Raw genomic sequence first — 16,156 nt, 5'->3', positions numbered from 1 at the left:
CAATCAGTAATATGGTTTAATTATGAAAGAAATATGTTCATTTGGGTGCTTCCCCGGGTTTTCATCGTCGTTCTGACCGCCGCTCTGACCGTACGAGTATTTTTTGTGAGAAAATGAATGTTCTTTACGAATTACACACACACACACACACAAACACACACACAAACACACACACAAACACACACACACACACACACACACACACGCACACACACGCACGCACGCACGTTGTTTCACGTTCTCTTAGCTTTTCTTGTTTAGGCACGACCTGTCTGCCCTGCGTAGTATTTGCCACAGGAAAGGGGGATTTGATATACCACGCTCTTTGTACAGGCCACATGTCTAATTTTGTGCCATTCGTTGCATTCTCGCCTCTTGTTATCACGTGGGTTGCTGATTTTTCCAAGCCTAGACAACTTGCAAGGGACGGAAAACACTAGTCTAATGTTTGCGCGTTCTGCTACCTTCTTCAAGCCGTGGCAAATGTAGCGCGAGTGTGCCACAACTCTCATTTGTTCTCAGAGGAGTATTCACAGCATTAGCATGCGCATGCGAACGCGATTGTTTTAGCACTCATTCGGCTACGGAAACTTGGATGTGCATATAGGGTCCTGCATCCAAGAGGCGATCAGACTGAGTGGACGAACTGTCATTAATACAGTGGCAGCAGGATTTCTTCAAGGCATTATCAAAGCACAAGCTAACAACACTTGTTTTTACGAGTTTCGAGTGTGGCGGCTTGTAGGGTAGCAGTTCCTCGTTTCCTCGAAGTTCATAGCGCCAACAGGTGCGATCGGTCACAAAATGAAACACGATACGTAAAAACATCAGCGACCCATCCAATGCTGGCAGTTCGCGCGTTGCCACCAGTGTCTACAAGCTCTGTTTGACCGCCGTTAGTAGATTAGAAATACCGTAATTCAAGGAGCCGTTGTAAACAGCTAATCGCCAACATAACCGAAGACATTTAGCACTTTACTGCCTCCAGGGCGCCGCAAAAGGTCTCTGTCAAGTTTTGCTAGATTAAGTCACCAAGGATGGAAGCGATACAGGTTTCCATGCATACTCCCTCCTTCTAAATATAAGCCGTTACGTCATATTGGACGTACGCCGACTCGAGGTAAAAAGCTGAAAGTTTAAAAAAAATTAATCGTCACAATCCACTCTGTGAAGGTACAATGCCAGTGAAGCTAGCTGTCGTCGTTCTCCCAAATTCGCCCCAATCCATGGTGTGAACGTGGTTGGGCAGCAAAGTCAAACGAGTGTAGGAAACAAAACACGATTGACCAGGGCGCAATCCGAAGGAGTGCACGAAACAAAACACGTTTGTTTGTAATTTGCGATTGAGATTACTTAGTTAATTAGCTTAATGAAACTTGAAAGGACTAGACTTCTATCCTAGCAGGCGAACATGGGGCTGTCCGTCTCCCGCCCGTAGAAGCCCATGTATTGACAGCGGACGGAAATTCCACAACTTTTCACAACTTCCCTGTGAACTACCTAATTATGAAAAGTAAATGAAACTCGGGGTAATAATAGAGGGGTCTTAGCGGCCAATTGCCATATAATCATGTTGAGATAGTCTTGATGACATACGGCACCACACTTCACCGACACGAGCGCCGCCGCGGTCACCGCACTTTCAGTGTATCTGCCGCAACCGCTGCTGCAGCCGCGCCGTCACCTCCGATGCGCTTGCACCATCGCCACAGTCTTTTTCCCTCTCCCCTACCCGTCTCATTCCAGCAGCGCCGGTACTTCCGACGCGCGCGACATGGTAACCACAGAAGCGCAGGCCACGCGTACAGGCGCCACCGCCGCACTCGTTCCCCTTCTCCTCCAAATGGTCGGCTGCGCGCGCATTCCTGTCCTCGATGAGTACGCAAGCCGCCCAGGGTAACCCCTTTGGGGACGCATGCGGGGGATGCATACGGGGGCTAGAGGCGTTTTACAGCTTCGCTGTAAAATGTTCTTGCAGGAACCTCAGAGGAATATTTGAAGTTAATCCATATGGCCTAACGTTTCGACGCATTCTAGGATGCTAGTCAACAGTGAGTCTCGTGGAAGTTAATTATTCAAGCCCTTAGTATCATCGGGACAGGCAGAAATGCCTGTGCCACTGAAAGCTTCGATGAAGTTGATGATACCTTGAGAATTCATTACTAATACAGAATCGTTAACAGCTAAAAGGTTTACGACGGTATTTGTTGCAGTTAGCGTCTGTGTTGTACTCTCTGTTCGTCCCTATTTTTCGCGCTTCACATTATTTGTTACAGTTAGCGCTTGTGTTGTACCCTCCGTGCGTCCCTGTTTTTCGCGCTTCACTAACACTACCGTAAGAAGTTTAAAACTTGGCGCAGTAGGAGAATAAAGATGATAATGGCGAGGGTAGCGCAAAAATGGAGGAGTTCGAAAGACTCCGCGCGCTCGGCGCCAAGATTGGTTGGCGCACGCTGATGACGTCACCACTAAAATATTACCGCCACTGCGCCACTCCTCTATATATAAGACGTTGACGTCACGCCAGCTGTGGCGCACGTGCCGCACGGCTGCATTGGAATTTCCCCAGCAGTCGGTGACGTCATCGACGCCGTGTCCGGCAGCTGCCTTTGCACCAATTTGCCGCGCAGTTGCCTACGGAAGCGCGCACGCACGCTCGCGCCCACACAAAATACAGACCACCTAAGTTGCCTACCGCAGAACAAACCAAACAGAAACATGGCTAGTATGTGTGCAACACCAGGCTGTTCAAATGGCACATATGCGAGCCCCGGCGCTTAATTCATCGTGCGGAAGAAAGGAAGCAACTTAGTGTAACGTGTTACTAAGACATTATAGTTGGTTCATACCTGCAAGCTAAACAAGAGAGAAGGAAAATGAAACTTTGCAGGTGTATGCAAACCGACAACTCATGCATAAAGGACAGCGAAGCTGTATAAAGCTTCGCTGTCCCTTGTATACAGCTTCGCTCCCTTGTATACAGCTTCGCTGTATACAAGGAAGTTCCTCCGCTTTTCGGAAGTCCAAGGGATCTGTTTTAGCACTGTTCGAATTCTACCCGAGAATTCGTAAACGTTTCACTGTATCCGATGAAATCATTTTTATGTGCTTCACTATATGCGGGCTTTATACAGAGATCTGCGTTTTTCCTTTAAAATCATGAGAGACAGTGCCCTTTTATCATAGATGATCTTTTTCCATGCTTCCTATGATTTCCTATGCTTCCTATAATTTCCTGTTCGGAAATTAGCTCCAATAATTCCGACTTTAGCATTTCCTTGCGTACATATCTAGGCCCAGTTCCTCGCCAACAATCAACAATTCGTCTATCAGCAGTTTCTTTAACTCCATGATTGCTGCTTTACTGCCTTGGTCCTGCTCGCTAAATCTAGCTAGGAAAACACAACCTAGCTAACACTCAACAATCTAGCTTCCCTACTGTTCTAATCAGAACAACCACAAAATGAAGCCTATAGAGTCAAAGCAAGAACCAAGCACTCACCGCAGACACAGCACCACGTCGCAAAGTCCATCTTACCGCTGTCAGCCAGTTGTCAGGATTGGGGGCTCAATCCCATCGCTCGTGATCCGTCGTCAAGATTGGAGTCCGGCATGAATTAGAAGGTAGCTGGCCCATGCCGTCGTCCAATTTATCCACGCTGAGGACGTTGATGAAAGGAAGGACTGCTTCTCATCGAGAACGAGGAATAAGGGTTTATTTACAGTATTTACATGCAGTTCATCAGTCTAGCATGACTTCGAGAGAAAGTACGTCAGTCTAACACGACTGCTTGAGAGAGTGTCTCAGTCCAACATGACTGCTTAAGAAAGTGTGTCGAGCATCCGCACAACAGCATTGTAACAACATCGCACAACATCATCAGCATCGCCCATACACACACACACACACGCGCGCGCGCGCGCGCGCGCGCTTTCACACGCACACGCACGCACGCACGCGCGTGCGTGCGTGCGCACACACACAAACACACAAACACACGCACACAAACACACAAACACACGCACGCACACACACACACACACACACACACACGCACGCACGCAGGTTCACGGTCCGGTCCGGAACCGACGTCACACGGACTTCGTAGAACTCGGAGCTGACCCTCGCAGCGCGACCGGGTAGCCATTGTCCTGCGTCTTGGTCGGCGCGTGAAAAGGAGCCTTGAACTTGGTTCCCGCGACATCTCCCCCGCTCGCTGCCGACCCGGTCGGCGGTGTCGTGTTGCGGCACAAAGCCTGCGCAAAGCCGTCACGCTCGGCTTAGCGGTGGGACTATAGCTGAGTGGCGCAGGGTCTCCCCTGCGTCTTCTCTGAAACCCGCAAAGTAAGCAAGAATATTTAGTATCAGAGAGATCATCATTAGGCTGCTGCATTATAAGGAAACATACTGTTTCTCGTATAAGCGAAGTGTATATAGGGTACTGTCAGCGTCACAGTCTGAAGGAGTTCGACGTCAACAAGCTCACTGCTTACTACGGAAGCCTTCGGGCTCATTTTGGCCACCTGAGGTTTTCATTTTGTTCCCATCATAATGCGGCTGGATATCGAGCACGCGTAAGACCTCGTGTTCAGCATTAGTACGCATCAGCGATTGAGCCGCCGTGGAGAATGTCTCTTTCGCTTGTCTTTTTTATACTTTGTGTACTTTCTGTGCGTCTAAGTGGAACGAAGATTAAAAACTATAGGTATACGCGATAATCCGCAAGGCGGACGAATTTCGAAAGAGAAAAATGGTCATTCACCTGAGACTATCGCGAAGCTACGAGGGGAACCCGTACGGATTTCTGAGAAACAAAGCTTCCCAGTTGAAGAAAAGTACGTCCGGATCCCGGCATCGAACTCGGGATCAACGTCTTTCCAGGGCGGTCACTCTACTATGTGAAGTTATCAGGAGGCTAGCAGATCGCAGCAATTAGAAAGACTCCTTAAAGCCGAGCTGTCACGCTGTTCGCTTTCGCAAGTTCTACACCGCACACCTTGGGGCTGCATGCTTCGCGTCGTAACAATGATCCACCAATGTGACGTCACATCTCTGAAATTGCAAGAATTGGGTCGTTTAAGCGGTGCCAGATAATACAAGGCAAGTATAGGTGACTTCGGCAGTTTCTTTAATGTGGTCTTCCACGTCCACTCCCGATTAATGCAAATGAAGCCACTGATATTTTTGTTTACTTCCATACAGTAGAACGTAGAGTGCTAACAGCATCTCGAAACTTCACTTCGTTGTCGTCCCTTCCAATGCTATCGATGGCTTTCCGATCACCCCCGGTTGTATTTAGAGCACCTGCGACAAGCGTCGGATCGCTTTGGATGTGGTCAGCATTCGCTCGGACACTTTCGGTTGCCTTCTGGTTCACGTTCGCTCTACAAAAAAATGGCATGTCTCCATTTGTTACATGTTCGGCACTGATTGCTCATCGCAGCGCTAGGGCGCCACTGGAATTGGCAACCATCACCAGCGTGTGTAAGCGTTATCACGCGGTACGTGCACTACATGCCGTGCCACGAGTCATTCGATCAATTTGGCGCGTGAAGGTGCCCGATGTAACTCTTAACACTGCAAGACACGTAAGCGTACTTCTCCTTCCTACTCTTCTTATTGTGCAGAAGCCAGTTTCAAACGAGCATGCCACAAATGTGCACGCACCTCCAGAACTGCGTTTGCCATGTCTTCCAGTGCTGATAGTGCAGCTATAGCTGCAAGTCCCGGCAGCTGGATTGCGCCTAGCTCCTGGGACCTAGCTTCTAGGATTTGGCAACTATAGCTGCACCGGTTCAGTTATGGCTTTCCTGTGTTTGTCTACCGATCATTTCATCATAATCACGCGTGTCGTTTTTACAATGACGTTCCCCTTCACGATCGTACATAAAAGTGCGAATTTACAATGTAACGATTATCTCCAACCTGCAAACGAAAAACAAAGAAAAAAAAACATAAGGACAAAAAGAATAAAAAGAATCAGAAGCTAGCTGACTTTTCCTCTGACCCTTTAGCATAGAGGCCAGCTTTATAGGCGTCTGCCACATGCTCGCAGGCGCACTTGAAACAACGTCGAGCTTCTCATAACCCGGTTATCAACTGCATTACACTAGACGCCGTCTGTAAGGCTAAAAGAATTATGCAGCAGTGGGCTTCTCTTTGCGAGATCTTTATTGCGGAGAGACCACTTTGAAAGGACATTCAAAACTGCTCGGACTATCTTCTTTTTTTTTCAGTTATACTGACGCAGCTAGTTGGATGGCATTCTCAGTCTCTGCAGAGCGCTGGTTCGATTACGACTGGCATGTCTGTTTATTAACGTTTCCTTATAACGACGCATGCCGTCTAGAGGATGACCGTTCTCCTTCATAAGCAGGCATAAACAATACATACGTCTAACGAAGCGGTGGGCGAATGTTTGAAGTTTTGAATACGATTCCAATACTACACATTAACTATTCGTATTCGAGAAGGAACTATTCGGTACTTTCGAGTATACCGAACTGAGCAAATATTTCGCAACAGCCCAATGTTAAGTCTGAGTACAGCTCTCTGTTTGCTCGCAAATCATCAGAAGTGAGAGAAATACAAAAGTTTTCGAGCCAATGCAGAAAAAGAAGGGTAATCTAAGCGTGTATCCGGTTTCGCAGCAGAAGCCTAAATAGGCTGTGATTTTTGCTTGTAGTCTGTCATTTAGTGTGTCTGGCAGTTTATTCATGTAGCAGTTTTGTCTTTTACGCTAAATACTATGATGTGAAACGGGGCCTTTTGCGTGTCTATGGCAAATCTTTCAGCAGGTATTGTTTTTCTTTTTTCACAAGTTCTCAGCTTTCTTTCGGCATCCATTTATTTGTCGTTTTTGGAACTCTAATGATGCAGCAGCCATTCTTTCTTGAAAGGCTTGTTTGCGACCAGGCTTTACAGTTGTTGAGAGCCTATTCGTGCAGTTTTCTTTAATGAAAGTCAGTGCTGTTGTGTTGAGAATGCCGTATTCTCCGATAGCTAGCTGTCATCTTCGCAGTAGTCAGTGCAGACGTGGTACTTTATTACATGGAAATAAATATTTCTGCTGTAAATATAAGCTTCTGCGTTTGACGATTTGCTATTCGTATTATTATTCATATACGATTTGTATTCTAGAAGGCTGATGCTCGCCCACCTCTATTCCATTGTAATAACGACTCCCCACGACCTGTAACCAATTTAACTTCAAAAGCGGGCTTTTCCTCGTAGACATGCTAACTACAGAAAAGTCAGCTTTACAGGCGGCTGCCACATACGCGTAGTGCTTTGGAAAGCGCATATCCAAATTACAGGCTGTAATATAGCGGATATTGTCTTTCATACAAAGGTAACTACAGCATATCACATTGACCGCAAATAAATGCGGGGACAGTGGAAGAGAACGCAAAAACGACATGGGCGGTAACTTTCAACTCGTGTCGTTTTTGTGTTCTCTTCTGCTGTCCCCGTCTTTATTTGCGATCAATATGATATGCAGTAAACGCCAACTAGGCCAAACTGAAATTCTTCTGAAGCATATAACTACAGCAGTGGCATAGCCGCCAATTTAAATGTCACTGCTGCTAGATTTCACAGAAGTGTCGTTACGCCGGCAGTGTCAGGTTCCGCAATAACCAACTTTGTGGACTACGGACACCTTGGCAGAAATATTTTCACCAAACACGAAAAATCGAAGTGTCCATCTCGAGGCTGCGCTGCCGTATACCTACGTTAAACTTCTATCTACACAGGTCTGGTCTGGTCCCCTGACCATTATGCTCATAATGTGGCGAAGCGGAGACAATAGAACATTGCTTGTCTTGTAGGCGTTTTTTCTGTAATAAGAAAATGATAACCGGAAATACCGCTTTGCATTATTGGCCTAGATTTATCTGTGCCTGGGATCATATCTTTTGGAGCCTCTACTTTGGGTTAAGCTAAAGAAATGTTTCCTTGGCATTCCCAAATTACCCGACTAAATCTAATTGATTACCATGCTAGACTGATCGCCCCCATCCCCACCATAGTTTTTATTTATTTATTTATTTGTTTGTTTATTTATTTTAATTCATGATTTTCTTCTGACTGTTTCTTTCACCTCTAAAAAGTTTTACTTTCTAAGTTTCAACGTTCAAATTGTTAATTTTCTCGGTTTTTATTCACCTAATTTAACCACCCGATTCATGGCCAAACCCCCAATGTGGGTATGTTCCACAACCGCTCAGGACAACAACATCCTATGAGCGCTTCGCACCCCTGTCCTGGCTCTTCTCTGTCGAGCTGCTCTTGGAGAAGGCGACGCTGCAAGCCCAGCGATCCTTGCGGCGTCAAATTGGTAAGGGCCTAGCGGCGCTTGTGTTCACCTATGCAATCAGGTGACCTAGCAAAATATTGGGAGGACGCTTAAGCGATAGCATTCAAAGATTCATGACTGCTTCTCATGCTTTCCGGCAACTGCAGCTTATGTAACCGTAATGTTTACCGGGAAACACTGGCGCCGAATGGTATGCACGAAAGCGAGTTTTCTGGTAGAAACAGCACGCGATGATGATGATGATGATAATGATGATGATGATTATGATGCTGATGTGGCCGAACCTTTCTATCGGGTGGACGCCCAAGCCAGAATGACGCTCTACTGCCTACCTATTCGAGCAAAGCAGGCACCTACCTATTCGAGATGCGGCGGAGGCGAGCGCCATCTGGAGGTGTTGCAAGAAAACGGGCGCGCAGCTCGATGGCCTCCGAGATTGGTGCGCAAATTTTGGAGGCCATGAGCGCTCTACGACTGGTAGAAATACTGTAAAAGGAGCTTGTGTTTGAGTTTCCGCGTGCCAGAAATATGTTTTCTCGTTACTCAAATTACAGTGCGGCGCTATCCTGTCTGTAGATTGTGTTTACACTGTATTTTACAATTATTCTGACGCATCTTACTTTGAGGAATTCAATTAGTTCAGTAACGACTCTGCGCCACTTGGATAGCCTGCGTGACTGTGTTTCGGAATGATTTTTCGCGACGTCCGACGTCGAAGTCCAATTTTTTTGCCACACGGGGCCCTTAACGCTGTCGCTTTAAAACAGCCCGCCGCGTAGGTTTAGCTTCTACACGCTTAGACAAAATTACACCTTTTGGGTCGTATCTTGCCACACAACTATGGTCATCTGTCTTGCACGCATTTCCTTTCTTTAACGCTGCGATCCCGGTACTTCCAAGCCACGAACCACGTGCGCGTCATCAGCATGACAGAGCATTCTCGACAGGAAAGTAGCGAGCGCAGCGTTTTCAAGAAAGGAAACGCAAGCAAGACAGATGACGATTATCGTTGTGTGGCAAATATACACCCCAAAGAGTGTACGTATGTTTAAGAGTGATATGGTGTTCTGCAGCAGAGCTCGAGCATGCGTTGGTGGGTCGGTTTCTGGCCAGCGGGTGCAATCTGGAGTAAGCCGGGAGCCTGGTCCTACGAACATTACTAACCTAGCTATAAACCTAAGAGGCTTTGGTTGAGGCGCACGCTGAAGAATCTCGGGTAGTAAAAATTATTCCTTGCACATTCCACTACGGCGCCCCTCATAGCTCGGGAATTCAGCGTTCTGTTTTTTTTTTTTCGATTGCGATAACAAATATTTAAACAGTGGAGGCACTCGAGCCTCGAGCACCTCCACTGAAGACCTCGAATTCAGCAGCGCAACGCCATGCCTAGCCGCTAAGCAAACGCGCCGGGTGCGAAGGGCACAACGCCACACAACGTTGTGACTACGCAAGAATTAAGGGAGTGCATTTGACGTTCGAGCACAAATGAAGGAGATTTTATTGGTAACCTTATGCGGGTACAGGATTCCAACAAAAAGAACAAAAAAAAAGTGCCGAAACCGAATGCTTCTACACTGCATTTCATACATCAAGGGGCGTATTCTGAAACGGTCACTCTCGGTGATAGTGTCGCCTCGGCCGTGAGGTGCGCGCTGATTGGCTGGTTGAGTACTACGTCACGCGATGGTCGCCGAAGTGGTCATCGCAGGATACGTCCTGTAGGCTGAGCAGGCTAGAAAGATCCTTTACAGTAGCTTCGTTCGCACTTGAAACATTTTGCTGTTTGACCTATCTTTTGTGAAAATATTTTTGTTTAATTGTGCATGAAAAAAAATTATTCATTAGAGACAAACAAACCATGTACTTATACAGGTTTTAACCGTAGAGAACAGAGCCGCGAATCAGTCATGTACAAAATCAAAAAATATAAGTAATTAAGATGAGATACTAAATACTACGCAAAAGGGTTCCGAGCTGGTCTAGTAGTTGGTTTACGCACATTATGGCGAAACAGGGCTGACGACGGGATGGGTGAAAACACAAAATTATGCAGAAATTTACCAAAGAAATACTACATAGCCAAATTTTTGAAGTATCTGAGACACAGTACAAAGAAAATGCAACGGATCAAACGAGTTGGAATCTATTTACAGCGAAGCTTTTGCGAGTGCATAAGGAGTCGAAGCACGAGTTTGTGTTTAATGAAAGTCCGCATAAAGTGACACGGAAGCCTTTATTGAGGCATTGTAGCAAGGCTAATGCAATGCCGCTGCCGCTTCTGAGGACGTGCGAAGGCGAGCTTTCCGATTCTTTTTTTTTTTTTTCGCGGGTGGACGGATGGGGATAAGGCTGAACCCTTTAAATCGGGCGGTGGCTCACGCCACCTAGCTGTGATTATAGTTATACGTTGTACTTAGTGGAGGGTAAAATTTCACTCTTGCCTCGATTTTAGCCACCGATCAGACAACCCCCGTTTGGTTATTTTTATCCGCCTAAAGTCTATTTTGCCTAAACTGTCCCTAAAGCCCATTGCTTTGAAAAAAATGAGCGCCGTTGCTTTGAACTGTAGGGCGAAACCCTTTACAGAAAAGTACCAGATGCTCAGCCGTTTCCTCCTCCTCTCCACACGCACCGCATAGCTCCTCTATCCCTTGGTATTTGACTCGGTCGACTTAGCCTGCAAAACTCCAGTCCTGGCTCCAAACAACAAAGAGCTTCCTCTGGAATTGTCGTAGGTGTTTTCTTTCGAAATGTCCTGCTTGAAAGTTCGGTGTGTTCGCATCCCGGCGAGGTTCGCAAAGAAAAGCTTCGCTTTTTATACTGAGAAAATTATTTCGTTACTTTCAAAATACAGAACATTGCACAAAGCGAAAATCTGCATCAGTGAAGCGCTTTATTTTGTTGAGAGAGAGTTAGAGAGAGAGAATAAAAATTTTTTATATTTTTTTAAACAATGCAAAGGGCCGAATTAACGATAAACTTTTGTTCAGTGTCGGAAAGAGCTGCGTTTCAAAACACGTTAGACACAGCCAGCCGCATGTTCTTTTTGAAGATATCGCCGCTGATGCTGAAAAGCCGCTCGGAGGATGCACGCGACAGGATAACAGTGTCGCTTGAGAAAAAAATTATGAAAGGGAGGGATCCTTCAATACTACATACTCAGTCTAAGACACGCGGTTCTCGCGCAGCTGTACTTTCACTGCTGTCCGCCGATGAGTTGTGGAAGGGGAAAAAAATCTGCGGATTTCAAGCCTCGTTAGAATCAGTGGACGCGAAGCTTCTCGACGGCTTCCGTACCATAGTCGGTCGATATCATTATCGAGACAATGTAGGTCTCGTGGTAAATGTAGTTGGAAACGTACTTATTAAAGTATATATATATATATATATATATATATATATATATATATATATATATATATATATATATATATATATATATATATATATATATATATATGAACGGGAAGAAAGGGAACCGAGGGGCCCGATTTTTATTAATTATATCATTCTTCTTATCAATCATATATCATATACACACGGGGCGCGCAAGGTGGTCGAAACAAGGGCTCAAATCGCCACAGCAACGTCCGAAATGGCCCTGAAGGCTCGCCAGTACGATCATTGGGAGTCTCGGTGCGCGCAATGGACAGAAGACTGGGGGTGCGCGCTTCCAGCCATGACCGTGGCCACTTACCACTTTTACTACGCTTCACCGTAATACATTGCGTAGGCTTCACCGCGTAACATAATTGTACTGCGGCAAACCTGACTTTAGAAAGACGAATTATAAAACGTTTACAGTTTCTGGAAGTGTTCTGGAAAACGCTTCTGTTCCGCAACAGCCACAGACAAGAAACGTCGAACATTTTTCAGGCACGGTGAATATTGCTTGCAGCTCTGAACGCCACATAACGCAGGTTCTCTGGCAATAATATTACTCTTTCTTCGCTGTTTACTGTGAGTGCGATGACATTTACTCTGTATACATTCAACAACATAGAACCAAGCACACATCACAGGTGAGCCGCAACGACACAACGGTGTCACGCAAATTTAGCAACGTTATCACCCACACAGCACGCACACGTGGAAGAAACGAAACTATTATCTGCGCTAATAGTCCAAGGCAAGTGTTCGTCGCCGTAATAGAGCGCACACAAAAGAGTGAACTCGAGCTTTATACCATTAGCAGATAAATTGCTGCCAGTTGAAATAGGACACGGCGAACTCAACCAAGCATAACTACCACAGAACGTACAAAACTGCTTCGAGAAGCCTTCAAGCGCGTTTTGCTCTCCAGCGTGGATACCACTGGATACCTTGGTGGATAGCCTTGGCATCAATTGGCCGTGGCCGAGCCGCGCCTACGTTCAGATCAGTTCAGGACCAAGCCAGCGCTGGTAACAACATAACGAAAACATCCGATTGATGATATAAACAGATCACTTATGCATATTCAATGTAAAATAGAATCAAAACAAAGTATTGCGCATTAAGCAGAGCAGCGCCATGATCCGTAGCAAGTCCTCTTAGGGCTCCACACCTGTGATTGGTTCAATTTGTGTGTGCGTAACACGTAACGGATAAAAGAAGGGATAAGTGTTCCGCAGCCAACGGCAATAATGCAAGTCTGATGTTGTGACTCAAAAGGGAGTTTAATTTGCATTGATTGCATGAATTTTTAATTTTGACCAAGCTTGTGATCTGGTTATATGGCTGTATTCGTTCATCGGTGAACCTTGGCAGAGCCGTTCGTCAATGCCATTTCTTTCGGTACGTCCCCGAATCACTTTGCTGCCCACTTGTCACCGAAAGTGAGTACCGTCTGGCGAGCCAGTTTGATTATCGTTTGAACATTTCGCTGAATTTTTACGTTTGTGACAATGACTGAAAACGTGTCTCCTTCATTTCACTCGCCTTCGTGTTTGTTAATGCAGCACGGTGTCTTTCAGGTTGTTAGCAGAATTTTGAATTTTGACAGTCCGTCCTCGGTTCGTTGCAACTGGGCTTGTTGCAGCGTATGCAGTGAAAAGTGTGTACGCGTTTTTGACTTCGTTAGTTGGAGAGCCTTTGCTGCAACTATTTGGATTTGTTTTCCTTCTTTTGACAGTCCTTTACCGATGGCCGCCGCGATTTTCGGACGCGGCGAGCTCGTAGGCGGCTTCCCGACGTACGGTACTCTCATCGATTGCATCAACGTTACCCCGCCTTGAGTTTGGTGTCGTGCTGTCTTTCATAAAAGACATTGTGAGCAGTTGCGAATGATTCCTTTAGATAAAGCTGATTTTGCCCGGATCGATAACTGCGTCATGGTTCCCTTAATCTTTTTTTTTTTTCTGCTTCTTTTCGCTGACACAGTAGCAAATCTTTTCTGACACCGTTCTAACAGCGTTTAGGGCGAAGACGAAAAGATATACCAACGACACTTCTTTCTCCTTTTTGTATGCGTTCCTTGCGCTGTTAGAATGCTGTCAGCAGGACGAGCGAACTAGCCCAGACCAAGGCATTGCTCCCAATCTTTTCATTTGACGGGTCCGGTAAGCGACCGCGCGTATGTTGACCTTGATGACCGTCGCTACATCGCGCGCTGATTGCTTCTGTATTAACGCTCGTTTCATCCGAGGCATCACAGTTTTATCCGTTGCATGGGGTCACGCGGAGAGAGGATACCTGTCGCTGCTCTTCCTGAATGACCGTTTAAAAGTAAACAGTCAATTTGCGCTCGTTAAACGGAACGAAATAATTCCGTTCGTCACCGTTGTCACTGTTTTCCATCATTACAACCTCGGAGCAGTAACTTTTCTTTTTTCTTGTTTGTGTGTGTATCCATAACTACGATCGCTTTGGCGCAAACAAGGAATGACGGAAGGGAACAATTCCCTTGGAATTTTCTTGTCGAGATGCGGATGTGGCAACCCTTTCCTTGCTTGTTAAATAGGCCACTGACAGCGTTGTTCCAGCGGCACCGTCTGCTCGTTTTACGCGAAAAACCGATGGCCTCGCAAAGTGTGTTGCGCTGTCTTTTTGTGGGCGTCGAACGAGTTTGTGAAGTCTTGCTGGTGGGAGTGAACAATTGTTTTCCCTTCGCGTGTTGCCTTAAGTTGCATTATCTGTACTACGTTTCTGCTGTCACCTTTAATTCACTCATTTATAGGCTTCCCTCTGCGGCCGTTTAGCAGTAAACGGATAGCGCTTGTAATTGTATTACGTAGGGCATATGTTTGCATGAACCACATTGGTGATATTTGTTAAATCTCTGAAACAGCATGCTCTCCATTGGCCAACACTTGATCGCCTTGCCCGAGTGGAAATTTTCATGACAAAAAGAAAGTTGCTGTAGAGTCAGACTGAACAACTGTTTTGGTTGACAACTCGTGAATTAAATCGTAAAAATTAAATCCGATTATCTTTGTGTGTGCATGCTTGCGTGTGTGTGTGATGTACAGGCTCATGAGGTAGCTTTATTGATATAGGCAGCTTGACACATTCCGTAACTGTAAAAGTGCATCTTGTAACTTAGAGCAAGGTGTCTAATCGTTTCAATTATGCTGCCATTTTCAAACCTGATGCCATATTCCCGTGTGACCTTGCTAAGTGCAATAGCATGCACTCTGAATTGCTCACTTGAATATTACTGCAAAATTTTGTAATAACTTTGTATCCATTGCTCGTCGTGGCAGCACTGGTTGGTGCTGTAACATTTACTGGTCCTTGCTGATCATGCTGGTGAGGATTGCATGCAGCAGTATACTAGTTATGTACTTCTAAAGGCAGTGTAGTGTGCTTTGTCTCTATTTGAAGACAATGAAAAAACGTGAAAGACAACATGTTTCAGGAACTTTGTTGCGCAACTTAGACAGAGGCTAAGGACAAATATCAAATAATTCTAGACTGGTTAACTGTTCTCAAGCCTGGCTTTTTTTTTTTTTTCGTTGGGAAATGACTGGTAAACGCCTGTGTATTGGGTGCACGTTAAAGAACCCCATATGGTCAAAATTAACCTAGAATCACCACTAGGGTGTGCCTCATAATTGTATCTTGGTTTTGGCACTTAAAACCAGAGTTTAACGCAATTCATGTAGAAGGTGAAATGAAAAAAAATGAATACTAGTGAAAGATCTTTTATTTTAGGCCTTGCAGGAATGAGAAATTTACACATTTCTGTCTGTTCCACCATGAAACTGACACTCGCAGACAAGGTTGATGTTGTTAGATTGTTTGTCTTGGTGGCACTGGGTCCCTGCAAATCTTTGACGGGAATGACCACTTCTCCATAAATGGAGCTGAACTAATAAAATGATGTTAAAAGAAGCTAATTCAGACTCAAGGAAGGTTAAAACAGCCCTTCAAGAACACTAAACAATCTTTGGAAAAATTATGTTTATCACTGGTAGGTGCAGTGTGCCCAACCGTTTAAATTCTGTTTCACATTCGTAATATATGGGTCAGCAATGAGAAGACTTGAAAAGTGACTATGACCATGAGCTGTCTTCGGGTATTGGGAGGATATATACAAGGCCTGATAGAGGTCACCGTGCTGTCCTACTGTTATGTACCACGTGCTTGTTAGAAAGTCTTTGGCACATTTCTGATACGTATGTGATACACAGCTGAATTTTCTTATGGCTAAAGAATACATAATGGAGTTTGAAAAAAATGCAGCCATTGTTTTTGCACATGGCAGCAGTGAAGAAGCACTTTTCCACATCCAGGCTGCATCTTCAATATGCAAGAAAATTTAAATTTTCTGGTACCTGTCTTCTGCAATTTTCTGCTTGTGAGGGCAATCCACTCATTTGCATATGTACACGTTCCCGCTTGCTCTCTGTGAACAG

General features: G+C 45.5%; 1 protein-coding gene across 3 annotated transcripts in view; it reads left to right on the top strand.

Moving 5' to 3' along the window:
- The first annotated feature begins 12,883 nt into the window (after positions 1-12,883).
- The window catches only part of msps (msps cytoskeleton-associated protein 5), a 107,987-nt gene continuing 104,714 nt past the window's right edge, over positions 12,884-16,156 (top strand). For all 3 annotated transcript variants that reach the window (XM_050183308.3, XM_055073963.2, XM_055073962.2), the window contains exon 1: positions 12,884-13,135. The gene's annotated coding sequence lies outside the window, so the exon portion shown is untranslated. The remainder of the gene's footprint in view (positions 13,136-16,156) is intronic.

Source organism: Dermacentor andersoni, chromosome 4, assembly GCF_023375885.2.
Source record: "Dermacentor andersoni chromosome 4, qqDerAnde1_hic_scaffold, whole genome shotgun sequence".
In the NCBI taxonomy this organism is placed as follows: domain Eukaryota; kingdom Metazoa; phylum Arthropoda; class Arachnida; order Ixodida; family Ixodidae; genus Dermacentor; species Dermacentor andersoni.
The sequence above is the reverse complement of the archived record's forward strand: the minus strand, read 5'-3'. Positions and strand labels throughout refer to the sequence as shown.